Source organism: Thermobia domestica, chromosome 4 (assembly GCF_964235325.1).
Source record: "Thermobia domestica chromosome 4, izTheDome1.hap1.1, whole genome shotgun sequence".
NCBI classification, from domain to species: domain Eukaryota; kingdom Metazoa; phylum Arthropoda; class Insecta; order Zygentoma; family Lepismatidae; genus Thermobia; species Thermobia domestica.
The window spans coordinates 28,494,163-28,515,201 of NC_137457.1; positions in this window are offsets into that span (position 1 = coordinate 28,494,163).

Consider the following 21,039-nt stretch of genomic DNA (forward strand, 5'->3'; position numbering starts at 1 on the left):
ACCTTTCGGAAAGAAACAAAAGGGGCACGGAAAGACACGAAGAAAACCGACTACTCCTCCACAGGTCCTCCCTCCAAAAGGACGGCTATATAAGCGGGCGATGGGACCAAGAAGTTATCAGTGCCAGTGCTAATAATTCACCTACAAAACCCTTCTCCCAAGGCCGCTTGGGGTACGGAGACTATCCCTGGGCCTTTAATAACTATCCCTGGGCCTGCAATGCGCTACGGAGTATAATCCTTTGAATACTTGCTTCCGGGGCTGCTATAGCTACGTAGTATAACCTATCCCGTTTGAGGCCGTTGTGGAAAAGACAAACACCCTTTCTACTAGAAGACAATATCATATGCCGAAGGGGAATGTTTGAGGCCGTTGTGGAAAAGACAAACACCCTTTCTACCAGAAGACAACATCATATGCCGAAGGGGAATGTTCATAACCAACTGAGAGCATTTTAGAGTGATCAAAGACTTAGAGAAAATTCAAAAAGCTTTGTATAATAGTTTATATAAGACATTTGTATAATAAAATGGTAAAGGGTTAAATTCCCGAGTACATTATTTTGACTCTACCTACAGAACTTTGCAATATGAACTGTCACTGAGAATCGAACCCGGATCTCCGCAAAGAAAATGACAATGCTAAAGACAAAAACTATTATTACTTTAAGGATACCTTAATCCGTAAGGATACATACATTCTAAAATATTTCCGTGTTAAAAAATGCATACGTGTAAAACAAACAATGTATATACTCACATACATAGCTCTAGGATGCTGTTTATGGACATTTTTGCACACTAGAAGATATAAACAAATACTACAGCGCTCCATACTTTCACGCCTTTGTATAATATGTAAATATAAAGTTAACAGCTTGTACCACACAAGTGTCAGTTTAAATAAAGCAAAACCACCATGTTCCACGTGGGGAAAAAAATAGCATGCTATCACAGTCTTATGTATTTTTAACGAAAACTGAAGATTCTTTTCTGCAAGGTTTCTCGACCCAAAAATAACAAACCTTGCTAAGGTTAACCAGTAACCATTCCGGCAGAATGTGTCCCTAAAGCATTCACCACGCTTCCATTTGTTGGAATTATGCATGTAACTCTGGTAAGGGACGGAGTTTTAGCTACCTACATTCACGGCCCGAAAGGAAATTGGTGAGATGGCTTTTTTTTTTTACTCATTTTTCTTTGGTTTCCTTCTCTGCTGCCAGTTCTCCTTAAGATAGAAGAACAACCCAAGCTTCTTATCTATTTTCTAACCTCTCATGTGTGCATCAATCTATAATAGTGATGTCACTTGGGTCACTATTTTTGTCCAAGTCATCCGAGATAGAGTATCGCTTCTCAGATGTGGTCTGACCCGGAAGCAGCCGGAATTTACCATTTCTACAAGTCTCCTGGCGCCCTTAAGGGGGCCCAGAACCTACCAGCCGTATAGTAACATTCATGGCTTTGGGCAAATGTGTGGTCAGCACATTTACTTCTTTCTCAGTTAATGCTGGTTTTCCAGACAGGAGTTATTTTTCTTTCCAAAGTAGTTCCCCATTGTCCTCACGATGGTAGGTGGACGCTGCAATACCACAGACACTGCAATGTGAATGGTCACCCATCTTTATTCGGACCAAACCCTGCACTGCTTGACTTTGCTGATTCCACGAGAAGAGGTATTCTAGTGTAATTACGACAATGGTTCAACTCTACATAATTATTTCAGAATTTTCGAGTTCGAATACAGTACTCAAGTGTTTGATTCCCGGTGTAACACTTCTTAATGAAAGGACCATATCATGAATATTTTTAAACATAAATTTATTTGTATTCCTCTTTCCGTTCTGAAAAGGCAATACCATGGTTTCGAACTGGATTTGATTTGATTTTTCAGTTTAGCGTCCCTCTCAGCAGCAAGACTCTATGAGACGTGGACCTACAGCTTAATGTGGAATCCAAACCACACGAGTTCCCATCGGGAATCGAGTCCGGATCTTCCACGCCAAAGGCGCGTACGCTAACCGCTTAACAACGAGTGAGCTCACAATGGTTTCGAACACAGACTATATAAGAAAATTTAACAACATAGTGTTTGAGGTCAGCGCTATCGTTCATATTCTGTGCGACAAGTTAGACGTTTTCGATTAGACTTTGACATCTCTCATAAGAAGAAAAAAGGATCTTTTAATTTCCATGATTCTCGCACAATTACTCTTATACTTGTTGCAGTTATCTTTCAGTGCAGTACTTTAATACATATACGCACATAACAAGAAAAAAATAATAGACTTGATGAGAGGTGAGAGTGAGAAAGAATTATGTTGGTCAAAAATTACGTTAGCACGAGGTTTCTCAAACTGGGGGTCGGGACCACTAGGGTAAGAGGGTGTGATGAAACGGGGTCGTGGTATGAAAAAGGTTGAGAAAGCCTGCATTAGCAGACTCGAGATTCTTCGTAGAACACATGGCCACGATACTTACATTTCCATTAACTTCCCAATGATCAACTGAGGTTCGCCGTGGGATATATAGACACAATATTGACGTCCCCACTAACTCCCCAACGAATCAATTAGGTTTTCCGTGTATATAACCGAGGTTTCGTAGTCTCTGGGTCAGATTGGGTTACCCTGAGTCAGTCTGACTGTTTTCGGGTAATGAGTCACGAAGCTCTATCACTGATCTTTAAACACGGAAAACAAACTTATATTACATATTAGCGTACACAGCTCTAGAGGCCATTTTCCTCAACCCTCGTGTACTCAACCTTAAACTCTTGACAGTTGTTGTGGCTTCATTCACCCAGCAGTTCTAGGATCTCAACCTCACAGTAATTTTTGGTACCTCCGTTTGATTCATCTTCAGCCTTACAATCACTACATGTGATTTATTTTCCACTACATTTAGCCTCACACCAATTCATAATTCATCACTCTAAAAATTATGTTAGATCCTAAACCTTACAGCTCTCACATCTAAGCCTCATTAAATCTGAATATCACACAATTTCTCAATCCTTAAAATAGATATCGTTATGATAATGCATATGCGGCATTGGTAGATTATACTATGGTAGCAAAAAACTGGACTCAAGTCTGCCTACGCGATGAGAATTTATTCATAACAGAACATAAGGAACGCAGGTTTGGTGATTAGAATACAGTCTAGAAGAAGCACAGCACTTTAGACGATCATAATACAGATAAACCTCCCTTAAGATTCGTACACCTACATAATACGGATAAAACATTTTGTCCCGGCAGAATTACATATATTTTTATGAGATAATTCCCACTTTCGCACATGTTTTCAGAAACGGACACAGTCTTGTTTTACTCAAGGAGTTTAGAAATCTCTTCATAACGGACAGGAATAATTCTCAGCTCATATGTATTTAGCACAGAGAGCACTTTCTGTAGACCGCCTTCCGAGCATATCAGAAATAACTAGTTATACCTGAGAGAATTTGCATTGATATTTATCGTTTAATATGAGCAAAGCTTTGCGAAATGTCTTTGGCACTTTTGCCAAGTAACGAATAATGTTCTATGTTTTCTGTAATTGGTCACAATAATATTATTGTAAACCTGTGAATCGTCTGACAACAGTTACATAGGCAACCGTTCTGCCAACTTCTGTTCATATATGCTAAGACACAAAAATAACAGATAAAGAAAACAGATGGAAGCACAGCTATCTGTGCAACTGTTGTCAGATGATTCACAGGTTTACAACAATATTATTGTGACCGATTACAGAAAACAATAGAATGTTATTAGTTACTTGCCAGAAATGCGAAATATGTTTCGCAAAGCTTTGCTCATACCAAACAATAAAAAACAATGCAAATACTTACAGCTAGTAACAAGGTATTTCTGATATGCTCTGAAGGCGATGTGGCTGGTGTTGAATTGACACACAAGTAACATGCTAAACTGGTAGTCATTTTGTGTTATTTCAATACCTCATTTTTTTGTGTGTATGTATCAGTTTGATATGTAACTAAACATTATGGGCTACCAACCCTGCTTTTCCAAAATAAAAATCCCTTCCGCATGCCCAACCAGCTAGAACAGTATGTGGTTGGAAATCAGAGGAAAGCAGATTTCGTTGGAACGGTTGCTGCGAGAAATAATAATAAAGGGGGGGAAAATGCAGCTGATATTTTTCAGTACGCACGGAGCAAAAGAGGGAAAACTTGCAGAGATGTCTCCAAATTAAAAAGAAAAAAAAAAGACCGGAGACAAAGAGAAAACAATAACAATGGAAATTCTAGAACAACAAAACGCTCGCGTATATGCAGGAAGACGACAGCTGGGAAACAATAGGAAAGAAATCCGATCCGAGCCAACGAGCTATAGTGGAACGCACAAGCTAATATAGGTACGCTTGGTGACTGTTGTTTGTCACAAAGTTTTCAATTTTCAGCCTCAGTGGTACGCATTTCTGATCTCTCAGAGGGTTATCATTATAGTTCGTATATTTAAATGCTTTTTTTCTATCTTCATTTTAACCATTTAAGTGATCAAACAGGTTCTTGAAATGAAATATTTTGTTGAAGGTCTTACGGTGACGTTCTGTCACCTAAATGAGATGTTAAATATAAGTAAATGATAACGTGCAAAATATGGAATAAAAAGAATAACGGGTACGAGAAACCCCGAGAAGTACACGGATATGATGATGATCATTATTTGTATGGACTGGGTTCGAACGTGGGGCCCTTAGGCTCAATAAGTATATTGTGGTTGATTGATTTGAGCTTATAACATGGAAGTCAGCGATGGATCATCTGTCCCTCTAACGATAAAGACCAATGATCTGAACTTACCTCGAATGCTTGGGTGTATAATGGGAACGTAGTTTCAAAGCTACTTGATCCCGCAATGATGGAGTTTGTCTTCTATTAATTCTACGAGCCTTAAACCTATCAACCTAGCAAATACACTGTGCTTCTAGATTATACAGAGACCTCAAAATCTAGAGACAAACATTTGGTAGTTTCTGACTATTTTATGCCCTCCTTCCATAAAAGAGAAAACAGTGGAGCTTTAAGATTTTTCAGTATCTTCTATAGAAATGGTTCTCAACCTCTTTCCTATCACGACCCCCATTTTATCACATCCTCTTGACAGCGATCCTCTTACAATTTCTGGATTGTAATAAAACTTATGTGGGATTTTTATGTGTATTGCGGAGATTTCACGATATCCATCTATTTCTATAATAGTAGAATTCATTTCTTGTATATACAGTAACTTCCCTACAAGCGAATGGATTGAAACCAAATTTGGTCAGTTCATTCATATTAGAAAAAATAGCGAATCCGATCCGTCAATCCGTTTCAAAATGGAGGCCATTTGAAAATTTTTAACACTCCATAACTCCCTTAATTTTGGGTCATATGATGATAAAAATGAGATTTCTAATTTTGATTTTTAAAAAAATTTGGACAGTTGTTAAAATAAGTTATTGAGTATTTTAATTTTTGAGGGGCCGCCACGTTGAGTTACATCATATTGTTCTGAATTGGTACATTGTTGTGTATGTGTTCAGTATCAACAAAAACTGCTAAAAGCAACTTCTTCACATTTAAAATTTAGGAAACAAACAAAACCCCATACCAAAAATCTACCTTCAGTGTAGCCAGCTTGCTGCCACTATTCGCTCACACACATACGTGTACAATTCTGCAAAGAACAACAAAGGATCCTAAAGAAAAGCTGTTGTTCTTCTACTTGTACTAAACAGTACGTATAAAAAAAATCTGTAAGTTTAACGTCCCACGGTTATGCCGGTTAGGCTAAAGGAGACGGTGATAATGAGAGATGAGTGAAATGGTGGAATGAAGAAAGTGGGAGGAAACGGGAGAACCCCGAGAAAACCCACGAGCACGGTGTTTGTCCACCACGTACGTATAAAAATAAAAATATGCCTATCAGAACAAAATTCAAAATAATATTTAAAAATATTTTCCGGTATTAGATTCTAATTACATTTATCTGTTCCACTTATCTTCGCGACCCCCCATGAAACCAGGCCCGTAGCCACCCCAAAAATTTAGGGGGGGCCCCGACCCAATCATATTATACTTCATCACCATATTATAGTTCATTTGCAAGCCTACCGTGAAATTTTATGGGGGCTAGCCAAAGTTTAGGGGGGGGCCCCCCTTGCCCCCCGTGGATACGAGCCTGCATGAAACCCTCTCGCGATCTTTAGGGGTCGCAACCCTCAGGTTGAGAAACCCTGTTCTATAGCAACATTTTATAAATAAATCCGTACTTCGATGTGTATCGATTACAGAAGTTGAATTACACCGACCATTATTACGTGAGATAGCTAGAAAAATGTGCTAGGACTTGCCTATTGACAGTAATTGCTATTATTGGTGTGTTGTTATTTAGAAATTACCAGCAATTTGGAAATATCCCTCGTAGGAAGACTACTATATATACACTCAGTGTGTCCTTAAAATTGCGCACCCAAAGTTTGATTGCGTAGAACGATAAAGATCTGAGACTTGAAACCAGTGGCGTATTTACGATTTTGTTTCGGGAGGGGCTTTGCTAACTTTCGGGGGGGCTTTGCCTGGAAATGTGAAAATTCTGCAAGATATTTCATTTACTTTACTATACTAACTAAGATTTCGGGGGGGGCTTAAGCCCGGAAGCCACCCCCCTAAATACGCCACTGCTTGAAACAAATGTAAGCATGTTCTATGTAGATATATTCCAGATCATGACCAATGTTCGAATTTGTAAAGCTTTTGTGTAGTAACGAAAGAAACTACCGAAAGTGTAAAATAAAAAATGTACAAACTGAAGAAAGTCAATCTTCAGTTGCAGAAAACTGATTTCCTGCGAGTGAATCCCTGTGTATATGTGTAGCATGCATCAACATTTATCAATTGGTGCGAAAATGTGACAAAGTTGATGCAGTGTTGCCACGTAAAAAGGCTGTTTAATGCAAGTCCGTAAAATGGATGTTTTTTTTTTTTTTTCACTGAAACGCTGTCCTTGCTAACACTGTTGTTGTAAAATTACTGCAACAGGTGTGTCTTAGGTTAATTAATGATAAGCAATGAGAATTTGCACATAATTGATAACGCTTCTTCTTCGTGGAAATTCCCTTCTTGACGGAAGGAACCATACAAAAATAACAGTCTCTGATGTAGTCGCTTGGCTCCCTCCAAATCATGGGCACTGCAAAAGGCATTGAGTGCCCCTTCCCATTAATCCAATTTGTTAGATTGCTGGCACAAGTGTTACACACAATGTGGGGTGCCCAAGATTTATCTTGGTCTCCAATTTTACAACCAAAGTAATATTGATAGGCTTTTCTTATTAGTGGTGTTATAGTCTGCTTTTGTGAGGAAAATATCACTTCCCCACACACGTAGCAGAAGCTATCCGCACTGTTTACACAATTTCGTGGCATTTTTGTTTATTGAAATCCTCAAAATGTCACTTGAAATAGTTCCGACAACTATTTAAAAATATACATTCGAAATATTAGTATTTTTGTGTACTTGTAGTTGTATTTTATGTCCTGCACTACACAAAAGTCACACCCAAAACGCTGATAACTGCACTAAACCTGTCTTTTCTAACAATAGCAGAACACTACTGAGATAAGGAACACAATGAAACCAAGCGTTCATATAGTTTCTCCAGTGTTGCCGGATCAGTGTAACATTTTACCCCAAACGAAGCGAATATATTTATTTTTAAAGCATTATTATTAGACATGCCTGTAAAACGAAAAATAGAGCTAATATTCGAAAATAACTTTCAAATTCCTGATTAGCACCACAAAATCAATAAGGATTATCTGATTTTGTTCAATTTACATTTTCGTTGTTGAACAGTGTAACCTGAGTTTTTATGCCAGCTGTCAGGTGGGTATTTTTTATCGCAAATTTTTGCATACACAGGATTTCATCCGCAGGAAATCGGTTTTCTGCAACTGAACATTGATTTTCTTCATTTTGTACATTTTTTTAAAAATTTTACACTTTCCGTACTTCCTTTCGTTACTATACAAAAACGTTACATATTCCAACATTGGTCATGACCTCGAAAATATCTACATAGAACACGCTTACATTTGTTTCAAGACTCAGGTTTTTATCATTCTTGGTTCAGAAGATATACGCAATCAAAGTTTGGGTTGCGCAACTTTATGGACACACTGTACAACAACAAAATACAATAAACGAAAGGAGATGGTAACACTGAAAAATGACAGGTCAGAAAACAGAAAAATCTGAAGAAATAGAACGAGAGAGAGAGAGAGAGAGAGAGAGAGAGAGAGAGAGAGAAGACTATAGACATGCACGACCAAACGATCTAGCACTCTCGCCATGAACTGTTCGCCCCCTTCTTTCAGCTATTTCTTCCTTCCTCACTTTTGACGGAAAAAAGAAAAAACGCAAGGCTGTATCAACAGAAACAAATGACGATAGAGGGAATGACAAGAAAGGAACGGGGCCGACAATAAAAACAGAGAGAAAGGAGGGACAAGTGGAAAAGTAATTCTATTTGTGGACGTCGCGCGAGGACACTGTGTGTATGTCGTTTCATCTGATTGACGCCCGACGAATGAAATTCTCTCTCGTGAAGACAAAAGTGAATGAATGCATCATGCAGGAAATGAAATGAAAATAACAGAAGGCGAAAAACTATAGGATTCCATGTTTTCTTTATCCTATTATCCTATCTTCTTCACTTTTTCCTCTTCCTTTCTCGTTTCTACACTGTCGTCTACGAATCTATTTTAGAGAGAGACTCAATTTTTTGGGGAACGAATGAAAAATGGGAAAGTCTATCACAAGGAAGGAAAGAAAAAAATCAGTAGGTACGTATATCTATTTGACAATGTAAAAATCCCTTCTTTGCTCATTTGTACTCCCGTGGCTAGAATCTTGTGTCGGAGCATTTTGACCGAAATTCAGGCTGTAAACCGCTTACTACACGTAATAAATTAGAATGAATATTGAAATGTTTTTCGGTCCGGGATAAGTCAATAAATAGTCCGGGATAAGTCAATAAATAGTCCGGGATAAGTCAATAAATAGTCCGGGATAAGTCAATAAATAGTCCGGGATAAGTCAATAAATAGTCCGGGATAAGTCAATAAATAGTCCGGGATAAGCCAATAAATAGTCCGGGATAAGTCAATAAATAGTCCGGGATAAGCCAATAAATAGTCCGGGATAAGCCAATAAATAGTCCGGGATAAGTCAATAATTAGTCCGGGATAAGTCAATAAATAGTCCGGGATAAGCCCTTCACTAATTTATTACAAAAATAAGTTTCTATAGTCAATTTACAAAGTTTCTTCGTAATATTAATAAAAGTGTTTCCTGTTTCCAAGTTTAGTTGTAAATTTAGCACACAGCCCCTTTGCTAGTGGGAGCCACCGGGGTGTGTTTCTTAAAGGAATCTCCTCTGTCCGTAGCGACTTCGAGAGACAATTTATAAGAAATTTCCAAGTCTCGGGAGGTAGGTGGTAATTAGGATATCTGATTTGCCAAGGGCGGCCTCCAGAGATAAGGTTTCATTAGGAACTCCCTCGTCCAAAGCGACCTCAGGAGTGGATGTTATAGTTTAACTGATCAGTCAAGAACTGATACTTTCGTCCTCTTGCGGCCCATTTGTATGGGTGTCCTCTGGGTTTGGGAGGTTCGTCCATCTTCGGTTTCCTCCGGACCGGCTCGTGTCTTCCTGTTTTCACTTACTATCATCTGCTTGTAACTATGCTGGTAAGCAATAGCACGTGCTTACAGTTGTGACGTGTGTTCGTAGAAGTACCATACATTAGAAAGGGGGAGGTCCTTACAATATGCAAGTTGATTAAATAACAAGGAGGAGGACTTGTCGCTTTCCTTTCAGGGTTGTCTTATAAATTTATCTTTTCCTTTTTATTATCATTTAGCGTGACCGTATGTTAACCGCAGCCCAGGGTAGGCCTGCCATGGCGCAGTAATACACTAGAGTCCCTCCGGAGAACTCGGCCTAATGTGAACCGAAGGGTGTCCGAGTTTGTGAAAATGCCTGGTTATAGGGAATGGGGTTAAAAAAGAATAACTTTGAATGTTTCCTCAGAAAATACAGTACTGTATTTGTATGTATTGATTGCTAGAGATACATACTGTACTTGTATGTATTTATTGCCAAATTACTTTTAAACAAAAGAAAAGTATGTACTTTATGAAGGCATAGAGCCGTTACTAACACAGACCTCAGAAAAATACTTGAACGGATCTGCTCGCGGTTTTTTTTTGCCCTGTCAGGGTGTGACCGAGTTATCCGATGCTGGGTTATCGAATGCCGAGTTATCCAATGCTGGGTTATCAAGTGCCGAGTTATCCGGTGCTGGGTTATCGAGTGTCGAGTTACCCGGTGCTGGATTATCGAGTGCCGAGTTATCCAATGCTGGGTTTATCGAGTGCCGAGTTATCCAATGCTGGGTTTATCGAGTGCCGAGTTATCCAATGCTGGGTTATCGAGTGCCGAGTTATCCGATGCTGGGTTATCGAGTGCCGAGTTATCTAATGCTGGGTTATCAAGTGTCGAGTTATCTGATGCTAGGTTATCGAGTGCTGAGTTTTAGGGACTTTACTCTACTTCCATCGGCTAAATTACAACGATAAATAACATTCAAACAATTGCAAGCATCTTAGTACGTGGTGATCCGTGAATACAAACAGAAGAAATAGTATTAATTTTACAGGCGCCCACTCAAAATGTTTGCTGGGAGGGGTCCAAAGTATTTTGCGGGGGAGGGGGGCAGTATGTCTATGTAATTTTGAACCTGTCTTATTGTGCACCCGAAAAAATATAAATAATTGAGAGTCACTGCCACCTATATTTTTAGGGAAAAAATGATAGAACTATATTATTTTAATAAGAAAAGAAATAGTACAGATGAGGTGTAAAATCAAATATTTAACCTACATCAATCATTTTTCGGTTAAGCAAGTATAGTTCTATTAAGAAAGTCTACAAATTTTCGAAATTTTGCCGAATTACGAAGTTTGGGGGGTCCAAACCCAGGGGGATCCCATTGGTGTGCCCTTGTAACTTTACAATATTTCCGAGTCCTGAAATAATGGCGATAAACGGAGATAGCTATCTTGTAGAAGACCTCAAAAGAAGCAAGAAATGTCTGGTAAACAGGGCGGAAGATGCATCCTCCCACAGTAACAAGCTACAAAAAATGACGGAAAATAAACTTCAAAAGCGCCATAGTGCGAGAAATATGGAACCTGTCATAACAAGATCAAGACATTACACAGGAATTAGTGTACTAGCTAAATATTTTGAAGTTTTGCTTATGCAGGTATAGGGAGAGCATAGAGCATAAATTATACATGGAAATGTTTCTCCCACTACCGAATTTTATTATCTATAAAAATCTTTTTATAAATGGTGTAACACAAACTCACTCCAATACAAATAGTTCACTAATACTAGGTAAAGAGAGGTATCCCAAGGCCCGAGTAGCCTAGGGAATTATCTCCACAGAGCTGCGAGCAAGCTAGGTGGAGTGGATTTAGGATTCCCAATGTTCCACGCAATTAGAAGATGGTTTGAAAGCCACAAAGATCCACGCGAACTGAGTTACTGAGGTTAGGAGTCCCACAGAACTCCGAGCAAGCTAAGTGGGCAGGAAAGGAGACCTAGAGCTCCGAATACGCAAAAGGCTTTGGGTTAAGTAGCTTCTAGAGCTCCAAGCAAGCTAAAGCAGTGGAGGAGACCAACCAAAGACTGATAGTAGTTGTTGTGATCCATTTGTCTTTTTAGCTGCTTCAGTGTGGCAGTAGCACTGGTGTTCAGTCATCGTCACTTGACCAGTGATGTGACTGGTGTCCCTGTAGTCTGCTACTGTAGTAATTCGCAGTGGGAATTACATGGTTGATATTCATAAATATGAGCAAGTGTTGGCTGTTAGTAAACAGAGCCATGTGAGGGATATTACAGTATCCATGTTCCAAATTCCTGCTCTAAAGGTAAGCTGAATTTTATAGAGGAAGTTAGGATATAGGAAAACACTTCTTAAGTACTAATTAAGAATACATGACAATATTGTAAGGATCTCCACATCAGGACAAGACCACATGTCAACACAACATGTGCTATTGATTGTAAACAGCAGAGCAGAAGAAAGAAAAAAAGCCGACACGAAAGGCACCGAGGATCGCCGAAAGAAGACGGACCTCACGGAAGGACCCGAAGAGGACAGATAAAAGGCGGACTACCGAGGGACCCATCATCAGTCGTCCAACTGATCAAATCACCTACACCTCCCTGAGGTCGCACTGGACTAGGGGTCCTTACTACAACCAAGCCTCGCGAAACTGCCTTGAGCTGAAGGGGCTATCCTTCAAGACTCACCAGAACCGGCAGGTGCCTTGGAGGCTGCCTTGAGAGAAGGGGTACCGTACAAACACCTATTTCCTCTCATCTGGATAATAACAAGAGAGACACTATTTTACTCTTTGTAATCGAAGACGTTTTGTATTGAACAAATTTTATAATAAATTGGTGAAGGGGATAAACCTCGGTCCATTATTGACTCTACAAAAGTCATTATAATATTGAAGTAAAGCCAATCTAACAATAATTTCATTTCTCTGTTAGTAAACGAAAATGACTAATAAAACTTTTTCCCCTTCATCTAACAACAAATGTTAACTTCAGGACTTATGCAACCACACATAACATATTTTAACCAAAGAATTTTTCTTTTCAGAATGAACTGCAACTTAATTTTGATATTAAAATAAATATGCTAATGTTTCAAGGGTTCATTTACTGACTGGTTTAGTTTAAGATCGAAAATAACCATATTGTCTTCGAGTTTGACACACACTTCTATCTCGAAATGCATAGTTGTTTCACAAGAATTATTGACTACAATCTATACGAATTTGTTCTTGGAAGGATCAAAATATGAGAAAAATTTCATCGTTCAGCTGACAGAGAACTGAAGACAAGTCTTTGATTCACCGACTGCTGAATTACAACTGAATTACCAGGACTTCATAACATTGTGTGAAAACTCAATAATTTAGCTATTTGCATGTTTCGTTACACAAATTCTTTCCAAATGGTTCTACAATAGTGAACTCTGTCTGAAAAATAACCTCTAGAATTGTTAAGTTAATTGAATTTTGTGGTGTACCAACAGAGGTTTTAACCACCAATATTCTCTTTAGGCATAACGCACAAAATCTATTAATCTCAGAAACAATTTTAACTCGCAACAAAAATATTTTATCTTTCAATCTCAAAGTGCTCTAACCTCAGTGCATATTTTCACGAATGGGGTATGGATAGCCGTGAAGATGTTAACGGATACACTCCATTAAAGAATTCAGTCGAAATAATCGATCTAGCTCTCTATTAAAAACAAAATAAAAAAAATAAAAATATTCTCTTTCGTTTAAGACATATTATGTGTGTGAACTTAGTAACATTACAAACTTATAAGGGCCAACATAGTGGTCGCAACGAGTCATAAACTCTGGACTCTGCATCTATCATAAATGTACCACTTCATGTCTCACGCATCGGAAGATTTCGGTATTCTTCGTGGAACAGCCTTCCGAAGACACTTGAAAAAACATCAAACAGCAATTCACCAACACGTTGCTAAATTTTGAAGACATAGTGAATGACTTACAAAGAAACAGCACTCAAATATTAATATTTGTGAGGCACGTTCGGAAAGTAAGCTCCAATTGGTCACTGTGCGTGAAGTAGTGGGGACAGCGTTAGTATCTTTGACAGACGTGCGTGGTGGATCAGTCTACATTCAGCCATGGTAGAATAAAGGTTGTCTGATTACTAATTCCACTTTTGTAGCGTCTCAAAATGTCTGCTGCACTAGAAATCCCCACCAAGTACGAACGGCAAACTGTTATACGTTTTCTTACGGCAAAACAATATTCGGTCGGAGCTCTTCATCAGGAACTTTTTTGTACCGTGTATGGACCAAATGTGATGAGTGAAGGAGTTGTTCCTGAATTGGTTCGTTCATTTAAAAGTTTACCAGCAAACATTCATGACGAAGAGAGGAGTGACGAGCCTTCAAGTGCTCACTGATTAACTCGTTTAGAAAATTGATGGAAAAGTTCGAGAAAATCGACGTTTCACAATCTCAATCTCGGAGCTTTCCGATGAATTTCCACAAATTTCCAGGATCTCAGCGCTTTGGTGATCAGGAGCTGAAAGATGCGGTCACAGGCTGGCCTAAGGCACAGGCGGGGGATTTTTACTAAGGTACTGCAGAGATATGATCAGTGCTTGAATGTTTATGGAAACTGCTGAAATATAGAGCAAGGAAGTAGTTTTGAAATGAAATCTTTGAGTTTTACGTCCCACGATTATGCCGGTTAGGCTAAAGGAGACGGTGATGATGAGTAATGAATGAAATGGTGGAATGAAGAAAGTGGGAGGAAACGGGAGAACCCCGAGAAAACCCACGAGCACGGTGTTTGTCCACCACAAAGTTCACTTGGCGGGGGCTGGGATCGAACCCGGGACCCCAAGCACCAGAGGTGAACGCTCTACCACTGAGCCACCGTGCCCCCCAAGGAAGTAGTTTTATAAACAACTACAATAAAAAAATATGAAAGAAAAGTTAGCGTCAATTCAAGAAAAAATGTATCCTCAGGAGATGGTCTTCGCAATGCTGTATATAATAAATTGTTCATATTTACTTTGGTGTTTCTTTTTTTAACCAATCGGGAGGTTACTTTCCGAACGGCAATCCTATAAAAATAACGGTAATCGAATTAAACTGAAAAAAAGGAAACCGAACGAAAACAACAGCGAAAATGTAAAACAATAAAAAAAATATATTATCAAAGAAAAGTTAGCGTCAATTCAAGAAAAATTGCATCCTCAGGAGATGTTCTTTGCGATGTTAATAGATTTCCTTAATTTCAATCGACAGTCACAAAAATTTTCCCCTTCTCTTATCAAAATTTCCCTAGTTTGTTGAGTGTTCAATTTCTTTGACAGAAGTTAAGCGATAAGATTATTTAAGCTATATTAAAGGAAGTGCCAACCACATTTGTTTTGTTATTTACTTCTATTTTTTTTTTACTTTTTCACTTTTTTTTTTTAATAAATACACACAAGTGTAACCAGTCAACAATGGGTGTATTAATTTGAACACAGACACACACAAATTATTGCCGTTGTATTGGTTAAGTTCTGAAAAACAAACAAAATTTTAAGCATTTATATTGGTTAATCAGTGAGGGCGAGAATTTCCCTTATTTTCACGTTTCATCGAAAAATTTCCTTTTCCCCTTTTTCGCTAAATTTCTGTACGAAATTTCCCTAAAACTGTGAACATTGGTTTTCTATACAGCACGAGACGCAAAATTTTGTGGCAAGGGATTGACGATCGGAATACACCCTCATGTTCTATTGGGTAATGAAATCCATATATTTAGGTCAAGCTTCACGACTCCCGGCGATCACTATAGCGTGATAATAGTACGAAAGTTCTAGTCTAGGACAAAATATCGTACTATTCTCGTGTAAAGCTTTCCGTGGTAGTTTGTGAGTTTGTTCTCAAACCAAGTGATGAAAAGAGGCAACTGTTTACCTTTTGAGTCACTTCACACAGTCGCTGCGTCGAGGATAACAGAGGTGCAACAGAAAGATCCATTTAAGCACATATAATAAATTGTTCTTATTTACTTTGGAGTTTATTTCCTTTAACCAATCGGGAGGTTACTTTCCGAACGGCCCTCGTATAAGAAGAACGGAAATAATTGTTCGAATCAAACTAAAAAAAAAAAAAGAAAACCGAACGAAAACAATAGTGAAAATGTAAAACAATAAAAAAAATATTATCAAAGAAAAGTTAGCGTCAATTCAACAAAAATTGTGTCCTCAGGAGATGTTCTTCGCAATGTTAATAGATTTCCTTAATTTCCTTAATTTCCTAAATTTTCCCTAGTTTGTTGAGTGTTCAATTTCTTTGACAGAAGTTATGCGATAAGATTATTTAAGCTATATTAAAGGAAGTGCCAACCACATTTGTTTTGTTAATTTACTTTTTTTTTTTTACTTTTTCACTTTTTTTTTATATATGTACACACAAATGCAACCAGTCAACAATGAGTGTAAATTATGCTATTTTGAACAGACACACACAAATTATTGCTGTTGTATTGGTTAAATTCTGAAAAACAAACAAAATTTTAAGTATATAATGGTTAATCAGTAAGTGCGAGAATTTCCCTATATTTTCACATTTGATCGAAAAATTCCCTTTTTGCTAAATTTCTCTACGAAATTTCCCTGAAACTGTGAACATTGGTTTTCTATACAGCGCGGGAAATTCGTGGCAAGGGATTGACGATCGGAATACACCCTCATGTTCTATTGGGTAATGAAATTGATAGATTTAGGTGAAGCTTCACGACTCCCTGCGATCACTATAGCGTGATAATAGTACGAAAGTTCTAGTCTAGGACAAAATATCGTACTATTCTCGTGTAAAGCTTTTCGTGGTAGTTTGTGAGTTTGTTCTTAACCCAAGTGATGAAAAGAGGCAACTGTTTACCTTTTGAGTCACTTCACACAGTCGCTGCGTCGAGGATAACAGAGGTGCAACCGAAAGATCCATTTAAGCACCCCAAAGATAAAGAGATAATTATACCAGAGCTCACGCTTAAAGGTGCAAATTGTTTACTTGCAAACAACAGACGGCAGAATTACACAAAGGCAAAACCATCTTCTATCTTAGGAACGTCACTACCAGGCCATACAGTGCTAGCCACAATTGTTTCAAAGTAACATTTTTGTCACCCATTAATGTACAGCAAATAACAAAATACCGTAGATAATATAAAGCAGTTATTAGAAAATATTATTAGAAGTAAATATATTTAACTCACAGTTGGCATCTTTCTCAACTGCAAAGACATTGAAATGACTTGCGTACCGTAGATAATATAAAGCAGTTATTAGAAAATATTATTAGAAGTAAATATATTTAACTCACAGTTGGCATCTTTCTCAACTGCAAAGACATTGAAATGACTTGCGTACCGTAGATAACATAAAGCAGTTATTAGAAAATATTATTAGAAGTAAATATATTTAACTCACAGTTGGCATCTTTTTCAACTGCAAAGACATTGAAATGACTTGCGTTCCGTAGATAATATAAAGCAGTTATTAGAAAATATTATTAGAAGTAAATATATTTAACTCACAGTTGGCATCTTTCTCAACTGCAAAGACATTGAAATGACTTGCGTACCGTAGATAACATAAAGCAGTTATTAGAAAATATTATTAGAAGTAAATATATTTAACTCACAGTTGGCATCTTTTTCAACTGCAAAGACATTGAAATGACTTGCGTACCGTAGATAACATAAAGCAGTTATTAGAAAATATTATTAGAAGTAAATATATTTAACTCACAGTTGGCATCTTTCTCAACTGCAAAGACATTGAAATGACTTGCGTACCGTAGATAACATAAAGCAGTTATTAGAAAATATTATTAGAAGTAAATATATTTAACTCACAGTTGGCATCGTTTTCAACTGCAAAGACATTGAAATGACTTGCGTACCTGAAACAGAAAGAATAGACGTTAAAAAAAATGTGGTAAAGACAATACAGAATCATGCAATTGCATGCATCACTTTCATTATGTAATAAACTGATAATATCAAATAACAATACTCTAGGCTATATGCACTTATACTTCAAATATGAACACTTTTAACCTCACCGATATTTTTTGAAGTTAAAATAACATATTTAAGGTATAACTGGTGTCGAACAACAAGAATACTCTATGCTTTATATACATCCTCTTTCTCCGAACATGTATGGTATTTATACTCTCTCACATTGCAAGTAGCCCTATGTGAAGTTTTAACCTCACCAATATTTTTTGAGGTTTAATCAAAATTTTTAACCTCATCACTTGTTAAAACAATAACAATACTCTAGGTTTCATGTGCCTCCTCATAGGCCGAATATGTTAAGTTTGAACCACACCAATAATGTTTGAGGTTCAACCGAAAAAAAAAAGTTAACCTCAAAAACACTTTGACCTAAACAATCAATCTCGAGAAAAAAAATAATCTTATAACCTAAAAAAGGGCTTATTGACTGGATGTGGACGAAATTTGGTGGGTAGTTAACCTATCATCTAAGGCAGGGGTTCTCAACCTTTTACACTGGCGTATCACCAAAGAATTACAGCCATAAGTTGTACGTAGCACCAACAGCGGCTCGCCTACCACCAGTGGTATGCGTACCATAGGTTGAGAAACTCTGATCTTAAGAATAAAGCTCACTATATATGGTAGGCAAGCTTGGTCAGAGACAGACTCTGCTCTGCTCGACTAGTATGTGATGCTTTATTTCTCCGTAGCTACTGGCCGGACCTGAACAAAATTTGGTGCCCACGTAACTCATCCTCTGAAGAATTAAAAAGAAAAAATACTACAGTTGGTGGCCAAGATCGACGAGGGACGAGTCGGCTCGGCAATAAAAGCCATGTTTTACAGTTTTGAATGCTGGGAGCTAAGTTCAATTCACCTTAGATTATTTTTACGAACCGTATAATATTTAAGTATACATTGATAATATATTTCTCTTTAAGCAATTGTTTAATTCGATATCATACGATTAAGACCGTGTAGGTTGCTTTATTATTCAAACTGGACGAATAATATAAGAAAAAGTATCCTGTCTTGATACTGTAATAAATACATATGAGGAATGCGAGGTAGCATACACTTCCAGGAAAGATTTGTCCACAAGCACCAAATATTTAATATTTCCTATTTGAATAACGAGCCACGCCAAGTTTGTTCAAACCGTTACACACTTGGATCTATTTCAGAAAAAGAAAAAAGAAAAACGAGTGCAAACAAAAAAGGAATAAAAGGAACAGTACGAAAAATTTTCACTAATCAGAAGTAAAAGATATCAAGAGAGGGTGAATTGCAAAGTCCTGGTAGCAGCAAGCAGGAGACAAAAAAATATTTTTGCATATTCAGTTTGTTGTCTCACTGACGAAGATGATAAAGATAATAATATTATGAATTAGCATGTAGGATTTCAAGGTGTGGAATATGAAGAAATGGTCAGAGAATAAAGACTACATATATACCAGTTCGATCGAGTGCAGCAGATTTGCATTCGTGAAGATTTTTGTCTGCTAACTAATAGAAAGAACACACACACACCATCCCACTTCAACCCTTATCATGCAGAAAGCGGAGTAGGAAAAAGGGGTTGAGATTCAAACAACCGTTAATATAGCTGTCGTGCGGCACCCAAGCATTCGTATCATCCTATGAGGTAGTGCCAACCAATGGGAAAAGAGATGAGATCAAGCTTATGCCGAGAGCCCAATGTTGCCAATTCATGAAAATTTTGATTTTTAACGCGATTTTTCTCTTTTTTTTCTGTGAGCTACTGGTGTGGTTGCTGTAACAGATTGCCAATTTTATAAGTAGTTTGGTGGTACCAATACTCCTTTATATATGGCTATCAGATTGCACATTCTTCGCACGGGAAGAATAGTTTCATTTTGGACATAAAGGGTAATGAGGGCTGAATTTGGACTTAAACGGCATCGGAAGTGTCACTGTTCGTTTCAGCGACCCCGAAAAGTATGGATTCGACACTAATATCAGTCATTTTTCATCATTTTAATATCTCTCCCCTAAGTTCCACCACCAAAGTGAAATTATAAAGAAAAAAACAGGCCCGAACCTCATCTATGTTGAGAATTTGATCGAGATCGATTGGGTGGTTCAAGACGTATGAAGGCATAAGTCCAAATGAACATAAGGCGAAAAACGCGTTGTATCAAAGTTACGAGATACCGAAATCGAGAAAATTGTAACTTTGAGGCTACATAGCTTGAAAACTGTGAGAGATATCAACGGCGGTTAAAGATTAGGGAAACTAGTACACTGTCTATCTAAATAACCACGTTTCAAAGTTAGGACGTATCGGCGCAACGGATTTTATAGAGGGAGCTGCGGTATAGGTTCCGCTCTTCCTCCCCTCTCTCTAAAATCATATGCGCCGGCACAATCCAACTCTGAAACATGGTTATTTAGATACTAGTTCCCCTAATATTTGTTTAACCGTCCGTCGTTGATATATGTCATAGTTTTCGGGCCGTGCAGCCTCAAAGTTACAATTTTCTCGATTTTGGCATCTCATAACTTTGAAACAACGCGTTTTTCGCCTTATGTTCATATGGACTTTTTTTTATTATTGTTTAGGTGTGAGGACTTCACCAGTGGATTTTGGCTACATAATAAATGAACACCCTGTATATATATTGTCGATAAATGGTTGCATTCACTTGAAACTACCAGCAATCTACTTATAGAATAGTTACAAAAATCTCTACTTAATAACAATTGTCTCAAATGGGAAGAACGAAGGAATAAATGGCAAACATACAGTACTTCACAGAAACAAATATAAGCGTGATAGAAGCGCATACAATTGAAAATGAAAATAGAATGAAATCTTTGAGTTTTACGTCCCACGGTTATGCCGGTTAGACTAAAGGAGACGGTGATGATGAGTAATGAATGAAAGGGTGGAATGAAGAAAGTGGGAGGAAACGGGAGAGCCCCGAGGAAACCCACGCACATGGTGTTTGTCCACCACAAAATTCAGTTGGCGGGGGCTGGGATCGAACCCGGGACCTCAAGCACCAGAGGTGAACGCTCTACCACTGAGCCACCGCGGTCCCGCGCATACAATTGAATCTGAGTTATTTTCGAGCGAGCAGGAGTGCTCTTTAAAATATCCTGGTTCCGGTTTTAACCCTTCTATAAAAATGTTAGTTTCCATGGATTTTTGTCTTATTTCACCACACAAGTATTCCTGGAAAATCCTTTTAATTCCCTAAATGAAAGAAACAAATGTAATTATTAAAATATACTTTATGCCTTACGGTGGACTTTTAGTCTGTGGATCCACATCCCAAGGAAGGTCACGAAAGA